Source organism: Mytilus californianus, unplaced genomic scaffold, assembly GCF_021869535.1.
Source record: "Mytilus californianus isolate M0D057914Y unplaced genomic scaffold, xbMytCali1.0.p SCAF_6, whole genome shotgun sequence".
In the NCBI taxonomy this organism is placed as follows: Eukaryota; Metazoa; Mollusca; class Bivalvia; order Mytilida; family Mytilidae; genus Mytilus; species Mytilus californianus.
This window is the reverse complement of record NW_026262712.1, coordinates 3,799,028-3,818,942: the sequence shown is the minus strand read 5'-3', so window position 1 is coordinate 3,818,942 and position 19,915 is coordinate 3,799,028. Positions and strand designations below refer to the sequence as shown.

The window sequence follows — 19,915 nt, the reverse complement described above, 5'->3', positions numbered from 1 at the left end:
AAACTCGTGTCACTTTTGCTCTAACTGTTATAGTTTTTGAGATAGAGGCCAAAAACTGCATTTGACCCCAGGCCCTATGTTCTATTTTTAGCCATGACAGCCATGTGTGTTAATGGATCAAAACTTTGGATACACTTTATAAACCAGTTACCCTAAGGAACATACAGTTAAAGTTTAGAAGTATTAGGCCCAGTTGTTTCAGAGAAGATTTTTAAATGTTAGCAAACATTGGTGACCTTCGGCTGTTATCTGCTCTTTGGTCGGGTTGTTATCTCTTTGACATATTCCCCATTTCCATTCTCAATTTTATGATGAACAAATAGTGTAAAATTGTCTTTAAAGGGCAATTACTTTGTAAGGGGTCAATTGACAATTTTGGTCATATTGACTTTTTTGTAGATCTTACTTTGCTGAACATTTTTGCTGTTTACAGTTTATATTTATCTTCAATGATATTCAAGACAATAGCCAAAAACTGCAAAATTTCCTTAAAATTACCAATTTAGTGGCAGCAACCCAACAATGGGTTGTTCGGTTCGTCAGAAAATTTCAGGGCTGATAGATCTTGAACTATTGAAAATTTTTACCCTTTGTCAGATTTGCTCTAAATGCTTTATTTTTTTAGATATAAGCTAAACACTGCATTTGACCCCTTATGTTCTATTTTTAGCCATGGTGGCCATGTTTGTTGATGGATCAAAACTTTGGATACATTTTATAAACTAGATACTCTAAGGAACATTCAGTTAAAGTTTGAAAATATTTGGCCCAGTAGTTTCAGAGAATAAGATTTTTGAAATAGTTTACCAAGAAGACGACAGAAAAGACGACTACAACAGACGACAGACAAAGGACACAAAGTGATGGCATATGCTTACATTAGGCCCTTCGGGCCTGGTGAGCTAAAAATTGAGGTAAAACAATGCATCTTTTTTTTACAATTATCTGATCTTTCATGCCAAACAGGCATTGAGGTTCACGATTGCATTTCTTTTTTTAAATAAAGCAACTTGTTATTATTGTTTAATACATTTCAATGCAATCGTAATGCAGTGCCTAAAATAAATTGATTTGGTTTAGTTTCGGAAATATACCTCTACATAAACTCAAGGATCTGTATACTATAAATCCTTGATAAAATGAAGAAATTAAAAAAATCTCAGTAGATTTCTACTTGGTCCATGACGGTCCTACTAAAAAGCGCCCGGGAAAAGAAAAATTCGTAAGGGTTCCGCGGAACCCAGTGTCTCGCCTACTTTTGCTGTTAATCACAGGCTCAACAAAAATGAGAAACAAAATTAATAAAAATATTCCTCTCTATACTATCTTTTGAATGTAAGTAGCTTCTGTCCAAGTTTGGTAAAAATCCAGGATAATTCATGAATCTAATAAATGTTTTAAAAACTTAAACTGCAGACTGTATGTAATGTTGACTGGAAGAAAAACTAAGTCCATTTATAAGTAAAATACGGAAAAAATGGAACAAAATTTTATCAAAATTTCCTTCTAGATACTAGCATTTGATCATAAACAAGCTTCTGTCCAAGTGTGGTACAAATCCAGGATAGTTTAAAAACTTTAACCACAGAGTGAATGTAATGTTAACTGGCAGAAAAACTAAGTCCATTTATAAGTAAAATACGGAAAAAATGGATTTTTTTTTTTACGAAATTTACTTCTGGATACTATCTTATGATCATAAACAAGCTTCTTTCCAAGTTTGGTAGAAATCCAGGATAGTTTAAGAAAGTTATTAAAATTTGAAAAACTTTAACCACAGAGTGAATGTAATGTTTCCTGGCAGAAAAACTAAGTCCACTTATAAGTAAAATACGGAAAAAAAGGATTTTTTTTTTTACAAAATTTACTTTTGAATATAATCTTATGATCATAAACAAGCTTCTGTCCAAGTTTGGTAGAAATCCAGGATAGTTTAAGAAAGTTATTAAAATTTCAAAAACTTTAACCACAGAGTGAATATTTGTGGACGCCCCCGATGGAATGTAGGATCGCTATGTCTCGCTTTTTCGACAAAAGTCGAAGGCTCGACAAAAAGCCCCCATGGAAACGAAAATGCGCCCAGGGAAGAAAAAAAAAACCGCCCGGGAGAATAAAATAATAATATTTTATAACAACAAATGTTTTCCTGAATAAAACAAAAATAATCATTCCTTGTTTTGTCCTTAATATAAATTGGGATATGTTCGATGCTACATCTAAAGTGTGTAGATAGTTTTGTTGCACTTTTACATTTTAGATTTCAAAATTGTATATAAGTAAGTAAGTAAATATAAACAAGAGTATATAGAAGAATCATGAAATCCTACAAAAATCAAATTTCTAAACTTGCATTAAAATACAATTCTGTGCTCCCGTAAATATGTGTACGAAAAAAGCATGCATCATTGCATGATCCGACATCAATGACCTGTAAATGAAAGAAAATTTAAATCTGTTAGCACAATCTGGTCTTGACGACAATCCCTCTGCAACTAAAATTTAAAAACAGTCTTAATGTGTATATCAGCTTGGTGACGTCACAATCACACCATCTGCACCGTGTGCTACCTAAAATAAAATAGGGGTTTTCCCCTTTTCGACAAAAATTAAAAACGTGCACGAATTCCGGGAAGCCTTATGAAAAAAAAGTACATTTATAAAGGAAGATGCAAGGATATTTTTGTAGTTTTTTTTTAAATCCTTGCATGTTCCTACAAATATCATAAATTAAATATAAATAAACATGTTGCACGAACCCATTTTCGCGTGTTCCTAGAGGCAAGGTCCCAAGTGTTTAAACACAGGAACTAGGCTCTCAGTCCCTTTTCCATGTGTTCCTAGAGGCAAGGTCCCCAGTGTTTAAACACGGGAACTAGTCTCTCAGTCCCTATTTCCCGTGTTCCTAGGGGATAGGTCACAAGTGTTTAAACATGGGAACTATACTATCAACACCTTTTTCCCGTGTTCCTAGAGGCAAGGTCCCAAGTGTTTAAACACTGGAACTAGGCTCTCAGTCCCTATTTCGCGTGTTCCTAGGGGCTAGGTCACAAGTGTTCAAATACGGGAACTAGGCTATCAATTCCTTCTTTTGCGCGTTCCTATAGGCTAGGTCCCAAGTGTTTAAACAGGAGAACTAGGCTATCAATTCCTTTTTCACGTGTTCCTAGAGACTAGGTCCCAAGTGTTTAAACAGGGAGTTAGGCTCTTTATTCCGTTTTCGCTTGTTCCTAGAGGCTAGGTCCCATGTGATTAAATATGGAATCTACGCTTTCAATTCCGTTTTTGCATGTTCCTAGTGGCTCGGTCCCATGTGTTTATTCAACCATCCAACCAACCAATCAATCAATGCATGCATGTTTTGGTCCCATGTGTTGAATACCCGGTCCAAGATCTCATTTGTTTCAAGAGACCCTATCCCACGTGTTTAATTACTCAATCAATCAATCAATCAATCAGTCAATCAATCAGTCAATCAGTCAACCAACCAACCAACCAATCAATCAATCATGTTTGGAAGGGAAAGACCATTACCAATTGTTTGTAAAACAATTGATTTATAATCTCTTCTGAAAAAAAAAATCCACATGCTTGTTATGTGATCTTCTCTGAAACTACATGTCCAATTGAGCTCAAAATTTGCAGTCAGCAGGGAATACATGTATTACATCTTCATATAACAACGTTGTGCAGCTACCTCCCAAGAATTTTCGTAGAGAAAAGAAATTTCAATGCCATAAAAATCGCTTGCTAGCTCCGTAAATTTCAGTGAAATCATACAATAAAATGTCTGCTCCTAGATTAAACATGTTAAAATACAATCTGTTACAAACTGCTGCTGAAAAATGTACATTGTATGAAAATAATCGATAAACTTGTTTTAAAGTTACACAGGATCAATTAAATCCAAAGCATGCACTGCTCGTAAACCGTGATCAAAACATCAATTACCTACAATGACAAAAGAAATACATTGTGTGTTATTCCATCGATATACATGTTGTCTGTCCAACATCTCCACCTAAAAAGGAATAAATATACTAAGTTTTCGCTATTATAAACACTCGTCACGTGACGTCTCAATCTCGCCCGAGAGACGAGCGCGGAACCTGAAATAGAATAAAAACTTTCCAAACTAAATATAGAAACTTAACCAACACAACAATATGGTCCCTTTAAAGAAAGAAAGAAACACACACATATCAATCAATCATGTTTCAAAGGGGGAAAGACCGTTTACAATTGCTTTTTTAAAGCATTTGATTTTTTTTTTTTTCTTCTGCCTAATTTTATTTCTTTCACTGTTTGGTTGTTTCCCAAGATGTTGATTTGATGTTTGGTATATGATATCAAACCGTTTATGCGCTTTCAAAACTGACCCTGCTTAACCGAATACTTTTCTTTGTAAGGAGTATCTCCCCGATCACTGTTTTTATTGTGTTTGCTACTCCTTCGCAACCGTACAGATAACGACAAAATTATTTTACCAATTTGCTCGTTATATCCTCAGGATGTTGAGATTGGTTTGGACCGAAGCGTTCCGGAGACTCCATATGAGAGTTATTTCCCCTTATGCATTGGATATAAGTGATATGCATTTGTAACTGGTAAACCATAAGTGATAGAGATCTAGGATCTATTGATTTGAGGTCCTTGGTCCAAAAAAAAGAAAATAAGGTCAAGGTCACATTCTAAACTTTGATTTTGGCTTATTTTCACTTCTTTTCAAAAACCATATAAGATAACGACAAAATATCTTTACTACATTGTTAGTTGCGACATGTCGTTACACTTCAGTTTTAGTTGAAAGTGTATGTTGACATGAAATGGCAGTTTTCTCCCCTTTTATAGGTAAAATTATGTGTATGGTGATCTAACTCGTTAACCATATCTAATAAAGACCTAAGGTATTTTGATTTATGGTCCTTGGTTTATGACCTTGAAATTGAGGTCATTTTGATATCGTTTTTGAAAAACATGTCTTTTGATGTCTAACATTTTATAAATCTTCAGCATAAACTGTGATCCATTATTATCTGTCTTTCGAAATAGTATTCATATATTATTGTTAAAATTGAAACATTCATACTTTTTTTTGTGCTTTATTACAAATGTCTATTATCTGAAATTGCAAAATACTGGTCTCAAATTAAACAAGAGTGCACACACTGAAATGTCTAGCCTTCTTTACTAACCATTGATATTATGTTGATATTCCTAAATGAAAGCTTTACTACAACTATTACATAAACTTAACATGATCCAAGAAAATGAAGCCAAGGTCATATAAACCAAACGAGAAATACATGTACACCTTACAATCATTCAATACACTAAATATAGTTGACCTATTGCTTATAGTTTCTAAGACTTAACCAAGAAAACTAAACATTGACCAATGAATCGTGAAAATGAGGTCAAGGTCAGATGAACCATGCCAGGCAGACATGAATTGCTTACAATCCTTCCATACAACAAATATAGTTGACCTATTGCTTATAGTTTAAGAAAAACAGACACATAAACTTAACACTGAGCAATGAACCGTGAAAATGAGGTCAAGGTCAAATTAAACCTGCGAGACTGACATGTACATCATAAAATGTTTCCATACACCAAATACAGTTGACTTAATGCATATAGTATTAGAAAAAAGACCAAAACTCAAAAACTTAACTTTGACCACTGAACCATGAAAATGAGGTCAAAGTCAGATGACACCTGCCAGTTGGACATGTACACCTTACAATCATTCCATACACCAAATATAGTAGACCTATTGCATAAAGTATGAGAAAAATGGACCTAAAACACAAAAACTTAACTATAACCACTGAACCATGAAAATGAGGTCAAGGTCAGATGACACCTGCCAGTTGGACATGTACACCTTACAATCCTTCTAAAAATGTATACCGTATTTTCCGGATTAAAAAGCGCACCCCTAAATAAGGCGCACGGCCGTTTTTGGGGGTGAGGATTGTTTTTTTCCTTACATAAAACGCACCTGCATATAAAGCGCACCCTGAAGAAAACGTACATGCATTCTACTGACCTTAGCGTAATGAATGTTCACTCCTTCTTGTAACTCACTCCGTAACATGTTTCATTTTTATTTTCAGATTGTTGAGAAAGTTGAAAGACATTTTGTATATATTTATTTGTTTCATATTAAAATAAATAAATGTTAATAAAATTATTATAATTTTCTTATTGTTTTAATCATGCCAGATTCATTAGTTGTTTTTTGTCAACAATGGCCATGTGTTGACAGCTTGGGTGTCCATTGAACCTTGTTGTTTTGATTAAAATTAGTTCGGTGTTGATTGCTCATTTATTGTTTGAATTGGAATCAAGGATTTAAATTAATCTTGAAAAGGTATTCATTAAAAGTTACCCAAGCCATAAAACTGCCATTGTTTACCTTGATTATGACCTACTTAATTACCTGTACCCACGTGTGAAAACTGTTCACCCATAAGTCAGGGAAAAAAATTATTAAATTAAATCTAAAGAATTTTATTGTTGTTTATAAAATAAAAGTTTAAGTTTTATAAGTAACAAACATTTTTCAATTTAAACTTGGTTGAAAACTACAACAAAACCATTCAGTTTCTGCAAGTCATTGTCTATTTTTAACTGAAAGTGAGATGGGCCACGGAAAGGGGAATTCAAATAAGATGGCCGCAATATATAAATGTCTTAGCATATTGAATTATGAAAATTAATATTCATTTTTTTTATTTCTTACACCAATATGTGGCTACAATATTTCATAAAGATATTTCATTTTGAAACAATAAAACAATAAACAGTTACTCCTCAATAGTATATCCTGTATGGTACCTCTTTTCAAACACGCTTATCTTTCTTTGTTTATGAAACACTTTAAAGGGTTCATTTCAGCACATGGTTATCACCATCGTCATTAAAAGAGACTTGAAATATTGGAAAGAAACACAATCACTACCTTTATTATTTCTAAAGAAGATTTTATTTAAAAACACATTACAACAACAAACAATTACATATTTATTGTAAATACACAATTAATATCCTGTATGGTACCTCTTTCAAACACGGTTATCTTTCTTTGTTTATGTAATAAACACATGGTTATCAACTTGTAAGCCAACAATGAAATAAAGAACAAATGATAAAGTATATATATTTTTATTCATAACAAAATATGCCACATGAACAATTTATCAAGTCACTGCAAGCACTTGACAATCTGACGGTCTCCATAAAAAAAAATCCAGATATATATTTTTTTTCACGCTTGCCCTGAAACTGAAAAAAATACATACACAAAGCGCACCTGAGTATAACACGCAGGGACAATGACAGAGAAAAAAACCTGCGGCTTATTTAACGAATTTAATGGTACACCAAATATACTAGACCTATTGCTTATAGTATCTGAGATATGGACTTGACCACCAAAACTTAACTTTGTTCACTGATCCATGAAATGAGGTCGAGGTCAAGTGAAAACTGTCTGACAGGCATGAGGACCTTGCAAGGTACGCACATACCAAATATAGTTATCCTATTACTCATAATAAGAGAGAAATTACAAACTAGAGGCTCTCAAGAGCCTGTGTCGCTCACCTGTATTTACTGATGCTTTGGAAATCATGTAAAATAAGGTTAAAATCATAATTAATAGTATTAGATATTAGATATTATAATGATAAGATAAGATAATAACAAAAAACTGCAAAATTTTTGCAAAATTACTAACTCAGGGGCAGCAACCCAACAACGGGTTGTCGGATTCGTCTGAAAATTTCAGGGCAGATAAATCTAAATCTGATGAACATTTTCCCACCTGTCAGATTTGCTCTAAATGATTTAGTTTCAGAGATATTTATAAACCAAAAACTGCATTTTACCCCTATGTTCTATTTTTAACCAAGTCGGCCATGATGGTTGAAAGGCGGGGTCATCGGACATATTTTTTAAACTAGATACCCTAATAATGATTATGGCCAAGTATGGTTAAATTTGTCTCAGTAGTTTCAGAAGAGAAGATTTTTGTAAAAGATTACAAAAATTTACGAAAAATTGTTAAAAATTGACTATTAAGGGCAATAACTCTCAAAGGGGTCGACTGACAATTTTGGTCATGACGACTTATTTGTAGATCTTACTTTGCTGAACATTATTGCTGTTTACAGTTTATCTCTATCTATAATAATATTCAAGATAATAACCAAAAAATGCAAAATTTCCTTAAAATTACCAATTCAGGGGCAGCAACCCAACAACAGGTTGTCAGATTTCTCTGAAAATTTCAGGGCAGATAGATCTTGACCTGATAAGCAGTTTTACCCTGTCAGATTTACTCTAAATGATTTGGTTTCAGAGATATAAGCCAAAATCTATATTTTACCCCTATGTTCTATTTTTAGCCATGGCGGCCATCTTGGTTGGTTGGCGGGGTCATCGGACACAGTTTTTAAACTAGATACCCTAATGATGATTGTGGCCAAGTTTGGTTAAATTTGTCCCAGTGGTTTCAGAGGAAAAGATTTTTGTAAAAAGCTGACGACGACGGACCGACGCCAAGTGATGAGAAAAGCTCACTTGGCCCTACGGGCCAGGTGAGCTAAATTTCTCAACTTTTTTTTCAAGTAGTCACTGAACCATGAAAATGAGGCCAAGGACAATGGACATGTGACAGACGGAAACTTCGTAACATAAGGCATCTATATATAAAGTATGAAGCATCCAGGTCTTCCACCTTCTAATATATAAATCTTTTAAGAAGTTAGCTAACGCCGGCGGCGGCGCCGGATCACTATCCCTATGTCGAGCTTTCTGCGACAAAAGTCGCAGGCTCGACAAAAAAAAATCAATGTGCATAACTTACTTCATCGACACAAAGTTGTCTCATGCCAATACAATCTATATATTTTTCCCGGGCGCTTTTTTTTTCTTCCCCGGGCGCTTTTTTCTTTTCCCCGGGCGCTTTTTCTTCACCCGGGCGCTCCCGGGCGCTTTTTAATAGGACCGTCCATGATCCTGGTTTAGAAGCAGAAGAATTGATACCCGGAAATTATTTTTTATAACAGTTAAAACTTCGACCGACCTGTGTACATGGTGTAACTGTCCCGTTCAAAAAGACGTAAACAAAATCTAAAAATTATGGAGCGGCAAGGAGTGTCATTTCTCCACAAGAGTGTGACATAACAGAGCGAATAAAACTGACCTGTTAATTTCTTGTTGGTTTAAAGCTTTAGGTTGACAGCATCAATGGACAGCATATTCTGAGAAGACCAGGAAGTTTAAAAGTCACAACGAGGCGATGAATACGAGCTCTTCTATCAATTGTACTGTACTGTACAATTAAACAGGGACAGTCTATATTAACTTTGTATGGAAATTCCCTCAATTAAGGATGTTCGCTACTCTGATTCAAAATAACAAGCTTTCTAAAAGACTGTTCTAAAATGATAGTATATAAATAAAGGAACTAAAAAAGCAGAAAAAAATGATGGGTCCGTGTGCTTGTTTTCGAGATATAAGCCATTGAAAATTTGGCGGGAAATGATTCTCTCTAGATTTTTCATACTTTTAACATTGGCCGCTTTTTTGTTTCAAAAACTATGAAAAAATAACAAGAATTTTATAAGATTTTCAAATATGGCTTTTTTTTAAACTATATGTAATAAAATTATGAAAAGAAAAGTAGGGGTTAGTTGGCAAAATTTTTTAATGGCAATACATGGATAAAACCAGAGGATTCCGAAAATCTGGCAAAACTTCAAAAACAAGAGGAGCAACAAACATCCTTAAACTATCAAAAACTGTAAATCGTGATCACTTTAAGGTATCTGTCAATTGCGAAACCGTAAACAAAATAGAAAGGGAGAAACGAAACGAAATAGCCCAAAACGAATAAAACGAAACGAAATACAGCAAAACGAAACTAATCGACCGGTCATTATTTATCTCCAGGGGGGGGGGGGGGGGGGGGGGGGGGCTGCAAAATGTAAATTTGAAATGATAAAATACGATTGACCCCCCCCCTTTTCAAAATGTGTTAACAAATTTTACCCCCCCCCCCCCCCTTTCATCTACATAAAAACTTTTGACCCCCCCTTCTCTTTTCTGATTATAATTGAAAGGTTTCAAATGATTCAATTATCATATGTTGCTAATACTCCTAGTAAGGTATTTTAATACACATACACAGAGAATGCATTGAGGACAAATATTTTTTTTATACAATTTCAACATAAATGTCCCCGCGCAATGTCTTTATATGTAAGACAGTGTGCAGTGGCGGATCCAGAAATTTTCATAAGTGGGGGCCCACTGACTGCCTAAGAGGGGCCCGCTTTAGTCATGCTTCAGTGATTCCCTATATAATCAACCAAATTTTTCCCAAAAAAGGGGGGCCCTGCCCCCCCCCCCCCTAAATCCGCCTCTGGTGTGAACTGATATATATGAATTGGGTTTAAATCTCCTTTCCTTCGCCGAGTGTGCGTACACTTAGTAAAATACTGTATATAGCTATAGTAAAGTCTGCTGGTGAAGAAAAATGCGGCTTAGGAACATTTGAGTAGCCATAATCAACATTTTGTAACTATTTAACTGCATACTATTCTTTGCTTTTAAGACAATGGTTACATTTCAATGAAATTTCATGTTGCGTTTCTGTCATATATGGTATACAGCATTTAGCAACTCGACCACACTAACATACTTTTCAGTGATATTTTTCAATAAGGCAATAATTAACGAGCAGGTCATCAATACATACCGGTATTCCATAGTTGATTCAACCTCGGAGTTAATTAAGATAGTTACTTTATAAGTGGTTGTTCTTTTTTTTTTTTTTTTGGCACATACTGCTAAATACGAATATAACATATAGAGGAGATAGATGCACCAGAAAAGTTTTATGAGAATTCTTCAGGTCAGAAAACAACAATGATGTAAACATATGTGATATACACCTTTATAAATGTATTTACGTTTTGCGGATATATTTTTTATGCAATGCTTTTTGAACTTTTTTCGTATTTCATGTCTATTTGTATTACGATTTTAACATTGGTACGGATATTTCATTGTGTTCTAGCAATATGCAATTTAATATGCATGTCCTATACTGAAAAATCTATGTTCATTGCTTCCTAGCAGTAGGCAATTTACTATCCATGTCCGTATACTGAAAAAATCCTGGAATTTAGACATGGATGTAGTAAATTGCGCATTGTTAGGAAATAATGAACTATAGTATTTTCCGTTTACGGACATAGATTCATCGTTTATCTTTTTTTATTTACGGCGAGGGCGACATTCTAGTTGGTCGACGAAATCTAAGTACATAGTTATTTTACATAGTCTGTGTCATAAGTATGATAAGTTTCAACTGCACCGATGATATTTTAAAAGTAACGGATGACGACGGACGAAAAGACGACTGGAATAGCGACAATAGGCTAAGCCTGAAAGCCTCCCAACATCAACTTGGTCTATGTACTTAGATATTGAAAAATAAAAAACAAACACTTATCGAACTATAATCATAGATGATTGTTTCATTAAAGTCAATCCGCTCCGTCATTTTTCCAGGCTTTGAAATCAAATGAATAAAAATTGGTCGCGCAACGGTTTTTTATACAGTCTTGCGAAATCGAACTGCACGAGATTTTTTCGCACTGTAAACTTTAAAGTAACAAGAATCCTTTAAAGTCCTTGGAACTTTATAGTTCAAATGGATTTGTAGAAACTCATTGTTAAAACATCAAAGGAACTTAGAATGCCGCATAGTGTATAAAAAAAAAACTGAAAAACCGGCTGGCACTCAACAGCTTACATTTCATGACAACATATGGTAATTTGCTGTCAAACCCGATTATTTTATGAGTCCACCATTATAATTTCGGCGCTTGGGTGGGGGTGGGGCTGAGGGGGGGGGGGGGGGGGGTTGCATCAAAAACTTTAATTCTCAATATTTTGGGGGTGAAATAACAGATTTTGTTAAAAGGTCAAATTCAATTATTTATTTTCATTTTCTGTTTATTTTTGGTGCAACAGTACGTGAAGGAGGGGGCATTATAAGTAGCACGATCATATCTCTTTATGTCTCAGGTAAATCCGCAAATGATATAAAAAAAACTTCCCCAACGTTTAGCCCAAAACTTTTAACATTCAATAATATTAGGATTGAAATAGATTGCTTCAAAATATTTCAAGCTACTCTCATTTAATGAAGGTTATTTCTCAATCACGGGGAGTGGGGGTCGATCTAATCATGGGATTTTGGGTACAGTAGTGCAGCTGGGAAAACACCAAAAATTTCATAAATAAAAACCTTGAGAAAAAATCACGACACTTAATATGTTTCCGATGAAAAAATCATGACCCATTCATAGTTTTCTCAGTAATAAAATATTTTAAAATATAAATACGAAGATGTGGTATGAGTGCCAACGAGACAACCTTCTCCATCCAAGTACAAGTTTTGATATCTTAATTTAAATAAAAACGATAAAACAGCATTTAACAAACATCTATTATAATTCGGATGATAAAAATTACTGACCCATTGCTATTTGACCTTAGTGAAATTCAGTGTATGCCATTAATATATAAAAAGGGGGCCCATTTAAGCAGCACGTCTATGTATACCTTCATTTAGTCATAGAACCCCAAATCTAGATTGAGATCCACGTGCGTGTCCTCAATATCCCATGCAGTTCTGAAATATAGTCTCATTTATATTATTTATCTCAGGTGTACCACCCCTTTTTTCTTTCTTGGGTAATATTCTACCGTAAAAACTTTTTATCATTCAAAACGACGGGTGAAAACTTAAAACACTTAGGCAGTACGCATCGGTATGTACGACCCCCCCTAACCCCCCCCCCCTTTCCCCTGAAAATAAACGTTCGCCCCTCTGTCGGTTTTATTTGATTTGTTCCAACTAAACCATAAAATTCAGATGCATGCAAACTCTGCAACACACAAACATATTGTATTATAAGACATTTGTTAGAGATTTAAGTTAAAATTATGAAATAAATATTTCTTCCGTTTCATTTCGTTTCGTTTTGCTGTATTTCGTTTCGTACTGCGTTATTTCGTTTCGTTTTGTTCCGTTCCGTTTCTATTTCGTTTCACACTTTACAGGTACCCTCACTTTAAAGGCCTGTCTAGCTCACCTAGCCCAAAGCGCCATGTCAGCTTATGCCATCACTTGGCATCCGTCGTCATCTGTCGTCGTCATCGTATACTATTTCAAGAATCTTCTCCGCTGAAACTACTAGGTCAAATACCTTCAAACTTTAGCTGAATGTTCGTTAGTATATCTAGTTTATAAATTGTATCCGAATATTTGATCCATCAACAAACATGGCCGCCATGGTTAAAAATAGAACATAGGGGTCAATTGCAGTTTTTGGCTTTTATCTCAAAAACTATAGCAGTTAGAGCAAAAGTGACATGGTGTTAAAGTGATGAATAAATCAAAATCTATCTGCTATGAAATTTTCAGACCAATTGGACAACACATTGTGCAGAGGGTTACTGTCCGAAATAGTTTATTTTTATGAAAATTTCCTGTTTTTGGTTATTATCTTTAATATTATAATAGATAGAAAGAAAGTGTAAATGGCAAACATATTCAGCTAAGTATAGGATCTACAAATAAGTCAAATGATCAAAATAGTCAATTATGAAAATTTACTGTTTTTGGTTATTATCTTTAATATTAAAATAGACAGAGAGAAAGTGTAAAAGGCAAAAATATTCAGCTAAGTAGGATCTACAAATAAGTCAAATGATCAAAATAGTCAATTTACTCCTTAAGGAGTTATTGCAATTGAAACGTTTATCTTTTACATTTTTTCGTGCAAGTCTTTTATGTTTTCAAAAATCTTCTACTATGAAACTAATGGGCCAAATACTTCCAAACTTTAAATGTATGTTCCTTATGGTATCTAGTTTGTAAATTGTATCCGAAGTTTTGATCCATCAACAGACATGACCGCCATGGCTTAAAATAGAACATAGTGGACAAAAGCAGTGTTTGGCTTATATCTTAAAATCTACAGCAGTTAGAGCAAAAGTGAAAGGGAGTTAAAGTGGTAAATGGGTCATGAGCTATCTGTTACGACATTTTCAGACAAGTTAAACAACCCATTGTTGGGTTACTGTTGGAAATAGTTTATTTCTATTAAATTTTACTGTTTTTGGTTATTTTCTTTAATATTATAAAAGATAGAGAGAAAGTATAAATGGCAATAAATGTTCAGCTAAGTAAGATCTACAAATAAGTCAACATGATCAAAATAGTCAATTGACCCCTTAAAACGGGTTTTTTTTTACATTTTTTGTGAATTACTTTTTGAAAAATCTTCTTCTCTGAAACTACTTGGCCAAATTCTTAAAAACTTTAATTAAATGTTCCTTATGGTATCTAGTTTATAGATTGTATTCTGGGATTTGATCCATTCAAAAACATGGCGGCAGTTTCTAAAAATAGAACATAGGGGTCAAATGAAGTTTTTGGCTTTCATCTCAAAGACTAAAGCAGTAAGAGCAAAACTGACATAGGTGAAAGTGTTAAAAATTTAAGATCTACTCAAATAATCTTCAGACCAGTAGGACAACTTATTGTTGGGTTACTGTCCAGAAATAGTTAATTAAAATAAATAGATGCATGTTACATATTTTAATTGCTCATTTTAAAAAGTTGACTTTTTGTGGACGTCGCGTTACCGTAGATTTCACTTTTTCCAGTGAATACTTCATCTGTTGGTATAAACTATGCACGTTTTGTGTATATCATATATTTATCTATGTTGAAAGACGTGCATGATGTCAAATCAAACAAATACAAATTGTTTGGTCTCTAAGAAAACTTGTAAGATTTCCGCTGCTATTTTTGTCAAATGGGTGCAATTTGGGTACTCGGCGCAATTTGGGTACTGTTATGTTACACTCCACACACTACTGGAGAACAAAGTCCTGCATAGGTATGTCATCAACACCGTCTTTATTCCTTTCCTGTTAGGATAAAGGATAAAACAGTACATTATAAAAATTGATATAAATGTTTATAGTATTACAAAGACTATATACAATTGATCTACATATATTTGTTTCATTGACATATACATCAACCTATATAGCATATTTCGTCTTTTGTGTTATTATTGAATATGGAGAATTTGGGTACCGCATTGGAACAGCTGTAGGATTTTTAAAAGGATATTTGTCGAGAAATTAAATTGAAGCTGTTAAAGACACATCTTTGCTTGCAACAACAGTTTCTGAGCTTCAACTTTCGCTATGTGAAGCAGGTAAAAAGCTTTCAAAAAACTAGTGGTCAGGGTCCTCTTTGATGTAAATGCAAAGAGGGGGAGTAGCGGTTCTAAATGTAAATGCTAAATGCAAAAGATGTTGTGTAATTCCTAAAGCCATAATTCACTCACATGCTCAAACAAATGATACAGAACTATTTTTGTATTTTGTAAATAAGTATAAAAGGAGATGTGGTATGATTGCCAATGAGACAACTCTCCAAACGAGACCAAATGACACAGAAATTAACAACTATAACCCATCAAACGGCCTTCAACAATGAGAAAACCCATACCGCATAGTCAGCTATAAAAGGCCCTGAAATGACAAATGTAAAACAATTCAAACGAGAAAACTAACAGCCTAATTTATCTACAAAATAATGAACGAAAAACTTAGTAACACAGCAACAAACGACAACCACTGAATTACAGGCTACTGACTTGGGACAGCCACATACAGAATGTGGCGGGGTTAAACATGTTAGTTGGCAACCAACCCTCCCCTAACCTGGGACAGTGGTGTAACAGCTAGTACAACATAAGGTTTATTATGTGGTCATTGAATAAAAATTCTATAGGGTGTACCGATGTTTTTTTATAACAAAATTCATACTATAAGTTATTGTACAAGTTATAAGTGAATTTTAGTCAAATTTTGTACAAATTGTTACAAAAAAAGTATTTGTACAAAAAATCTGTACAAAGTCAAAATACAAATTATGATTTGTACAAAATGATAATCTAAATACATGTTCAAAGACAATGGAGAATTTGTTACAAAGGATAATAATAACATATACTGGAAGTGATCCGATTGTTGTTTTTTGTTTGTTTATGTGATGTATGTTACTGGAATCCTTCTGCAAATAAGGGACCACCATATTAACAGTGCCAGGGGAAAGACCCTAATAGATATAAGAAGATGTGGTATGAGTGCCAATCAGACAGCTCTCCATCCAAGTCACAATGTTCAATGATTTTCAATTTCTACTGAAGATTGGATGTCAAAATGCTAACATTCCAATTTTCAATAACAGCTAACAGCAAATATATTTTCAGAATAACAGATAACAAAGAATTAAATTGTCCCAAAACAGCATAATAGTTAAACCCCTTGCCCCCCCCCCCCTCTTATGAATATATATATATTTGCTTCGTTGATAAAGACCTCAATCTATATAGCATATTTAAAAAAAAAAAAAAAAGAGGGGGCAATGGGTTAAACTGTTGTGCTGTTTTGGAGCAATTTAATTCTTTGTTATCTGTTATTCTGAAAATATATTTGCTGTTAGCTATTATTGTCTTATTCCTTGTTAGCTGTTATCTGTTATTGTGAGAATGCATTTGCTGTGAACTGTTATTGAAAATTGGAATGGTAGCATTTTGACAGCCAATCTTCGGTAGAAAATGAAAATCATTGAACATTTGGGTCTTACCACTGTTAATATGGTGGTCCCTTATTCGGAGAAGGATTCTAGTAACATCACATAAACATATTAAAATCAGTCGGGTCAAGGACCATTCCAGTATATCTTGTAATAATTTCCATTTTCTATGAACTTGTATTTAGAGTTACCTATATCTAGAATTGGTTAACTCAATGTATGATAAAAAAATTATGTCATGGAATACTTTTTTCATCATTTATTTGTGTACTTTTAAAGAAACTCACACGTGCTTATAATTTAAACAGTGTACAGTGGCGGATCCAGGGGGGAGGGGGTCCGGGGAATGGAACCCCCCTTTTTTTGACGATCAATGCATTTGAATGGGGACATATATTTGGAACCCCCCTTTATCCTGGGTTAGGAACCCTCCCCCCTCTTTTATAAATGGCTAGATCCGCCCCTGAGTGTATGATTCTTAGAAAAAAATCACAGAGCTGAGTCTGTGTTCCTTATTATATATATAAAGGGTTTTTCGGCTAAGGTGGTATGGACATTTAGGCCTATCCTCATCAAGTATCCCCTGTTTTCCTGTTTGTAATATTAAGAATTGTTCCAATTTGATTTTTACGCATGGGGATAATGTTCCTTGTATCCCAATACGTAAATATTAAATTCGAACAATTCTTAATTTACTGTTATCTGTTATTCCTTTTCAACTCCTTGTTATCTGTTTATACAAGTGAGAGGTTTAGCTAGCTATAAAACCAGGTTCAATCCACCATTTTCTACATAAGAAAATACCTTACCAAGTCAGGAATATGACAGTTGTTATCTATTCGTTTGATGTGTTTGAGCTTTTGATTTTGCTATTTGATTAGGGACTTTCCGTTTTGAATTTTCCTCGGAGTTCAGTATTTTTGTGATTTTACTTTTTAGGCCAAATCAATTTGCTGTTTTGCTGTTATTGGGTCCCCCTTGTTCCCTCTCTATAAAGACTAATGAGAAAGGTAAATATGGTAGATATACTTACTGGAGGTGTGATGAGATGATTGAAGCTGTTAATTTTCTCCTTGATAATATTTATGTACGTTTCGGCAACACAGTTTATCGACAGATTGTAGGTATTCCTATGGGCCCTTATTGCGCCCCTTTAATAGCAGACTTGTTTTTTTACTGTTATGAATCACAGTTTTTGACCAAACTCAGTAAAGACCCGTCTAAATTGCAATTAATTGATAAATTCAACAACATTTACCGTTATCTTGGTGATATTTTTTCGTTAAATAATCAAGAATTTTCTAAATATACTGCCGAAATTTACCCAAAGGAACTTACTTTAAATAAATCAAATGTAAACGCTAATAACTGTCCTTTCCTAGATTCAGATATTCCAGTTTTACACGGGGAACTCCTCACTAAAATTTATGACAAAAGAAACGATTTTTCGTTCCATATTGTTAATTTTCCTTTTTCGGATGGTGATGTTCCTTTGGCACCATCTTATGGTGTTTATATTTCACAACTTGTTCGCTATGCCCGTGTCTGTTGTGACGTTTTAGATTTTAACGAACGTAATCTATGTATTACGGTAAATTATTAAGTCAGGGATTTCGTTACAACAAATTACTTAAAACTTTTACTAAATTCTTCCATAGATATAAAGATTTGGTTTTGAAGTTCAGTTGTACCTGTAGAAAACTTATCGGTAAATTAAAAGCAAACTAAATATCATTGTTATACACATATGCACTTTCATGGATCTACAATCTGTCGACTCCTGTATCCTGGCATTGCACAAGGTCATGTTTTTCTCCGACTGTTTATGACGTCTTAAATTTACACTAAATCCATTGGATGTTGGATGAGTACTGATTAATAATTTAGTCTTAGATGCATAATTTGTTTATATAAGTTTTTTTTTTTCTACTTTGAACTAGCGGTCAGTAACTGCAAGTACTCTCAGATCTGTACTTAGTGTCTTTTTGTTGTTGGGATGTACAAGTACCCGGTCACGTCCACGTGTTTTTGTTATATGTATTTCTATTTGTATCCATCTGATGAGTTGAGCCTTTTTCAAATGATTTTTATAGTTCGATCTTATGTTGTACTGTTGCACCACTGTCCCAGGTTAGGGTGAGGGTTGGGATCCCGCTAACATGTTTAACCCCGCCACATTCTGTATGTATGTGCCTGTCCCAATTAAATCAGGAGCCTGTAATTCAGTGGTTGTCGTTTGTTGCTGTGTTACATGTTTGTTTTTCGTTCATTTTTTTGTACATTAATTAGGCCGTTAGTTTTCTTGTTTGAATTGTTTTACATTTGTGATTTCGGGGCCTTTTATAGCTGACTATGCGGTATGGGCTTCGCTCATTGTTGAAGGCCGTACGGCGACCTATAGCTGTTAATTTCTGTGTCATTTTGTCTCTTGTGGAGAGTTGTCTCATTGGCAATCATACCACATCTTCTTTTTTATATTTATAGGTAACTTGATAAGTTAATTTCTACTTATATACACATGCTATGAATGGGTTGACTAGGGGTACTTTCCTCGCCGACTTCCAATTCCCTACCGGCTGCCTAGGTAACTCAAACTTGCATCCTCCTTCCTATTTTTACTTCCCTTCTATCCCGGTTCCCACCCCGTCTGTTATAGAAGTCTCAGTTGTCGCTATTTTTTTTCTTGACGTTTTTTTTTTCGCTTTTTGTCTTCGATAACATGGGGGGGTCGGAGGGGGTCCAATCCCGAAATCCCGAGTTTATTTTCATCTAATCCCGATTTCCTGGACATTTTTTGACAATATCCCGAAATCTTGATAAAATAACATATGCATTTTGGCACAATACATTAATTAAGGATTGCATGTATACTGTTCAATTAACATGATTAAAGCAATCAGTCAGTCTGTTGTGCAGATTCCCTGTATCTTATTGATATAATCTATAAGCTAAGTTTAAAACAGATTATATATACATGGAGACTGCGACATTCCAAAACTTATATGAAACATAAAAAAGTTGGCTAATTTGAGCTCAATAAAAGAAGGTAAGAAATTTTCGTCAGTTACTTGGAGTATGATAGTACATTGTATACGTCATCACTCTTCTTTACTCTGTAACTTTTTTGTGGGCTAGTCCGAAGCCAGGATACAGTGTCAAGTAGTTGTGCGTATACAATTAATTCGATGTTGTTTTTTCGGGTAA

The 19,915-nt window shown here is 34.3% G+C and overlaps 1 protein-coding gene across 4 annotated transcripts in view; it reads right to left on the bottom strand.

Annotated features, from left to right (window-relative positions):
* Positions 1 to 9,982, bottom strand: part of LOC127706048 (uncharacterized) — a 502,975-nt gene extending 492,993 nt beyond the window's left edge. For all 4 annotated transcript variants that reach the window (XM_052210453.1, XM_052210456.1, XM_052210450.1 and 1 more), the window contains exon 1: positions 9,215 to 9,982. The gene's annotated coding sequence lies outside the window, so the exon portion shown is untranslated. The remainder of the gene's footprint in view (positions 1 to 9,214) is intronic.
* Between the last annotated feature and the right edge of the window lie 9,933 nt (positions 9,983 to 19,915).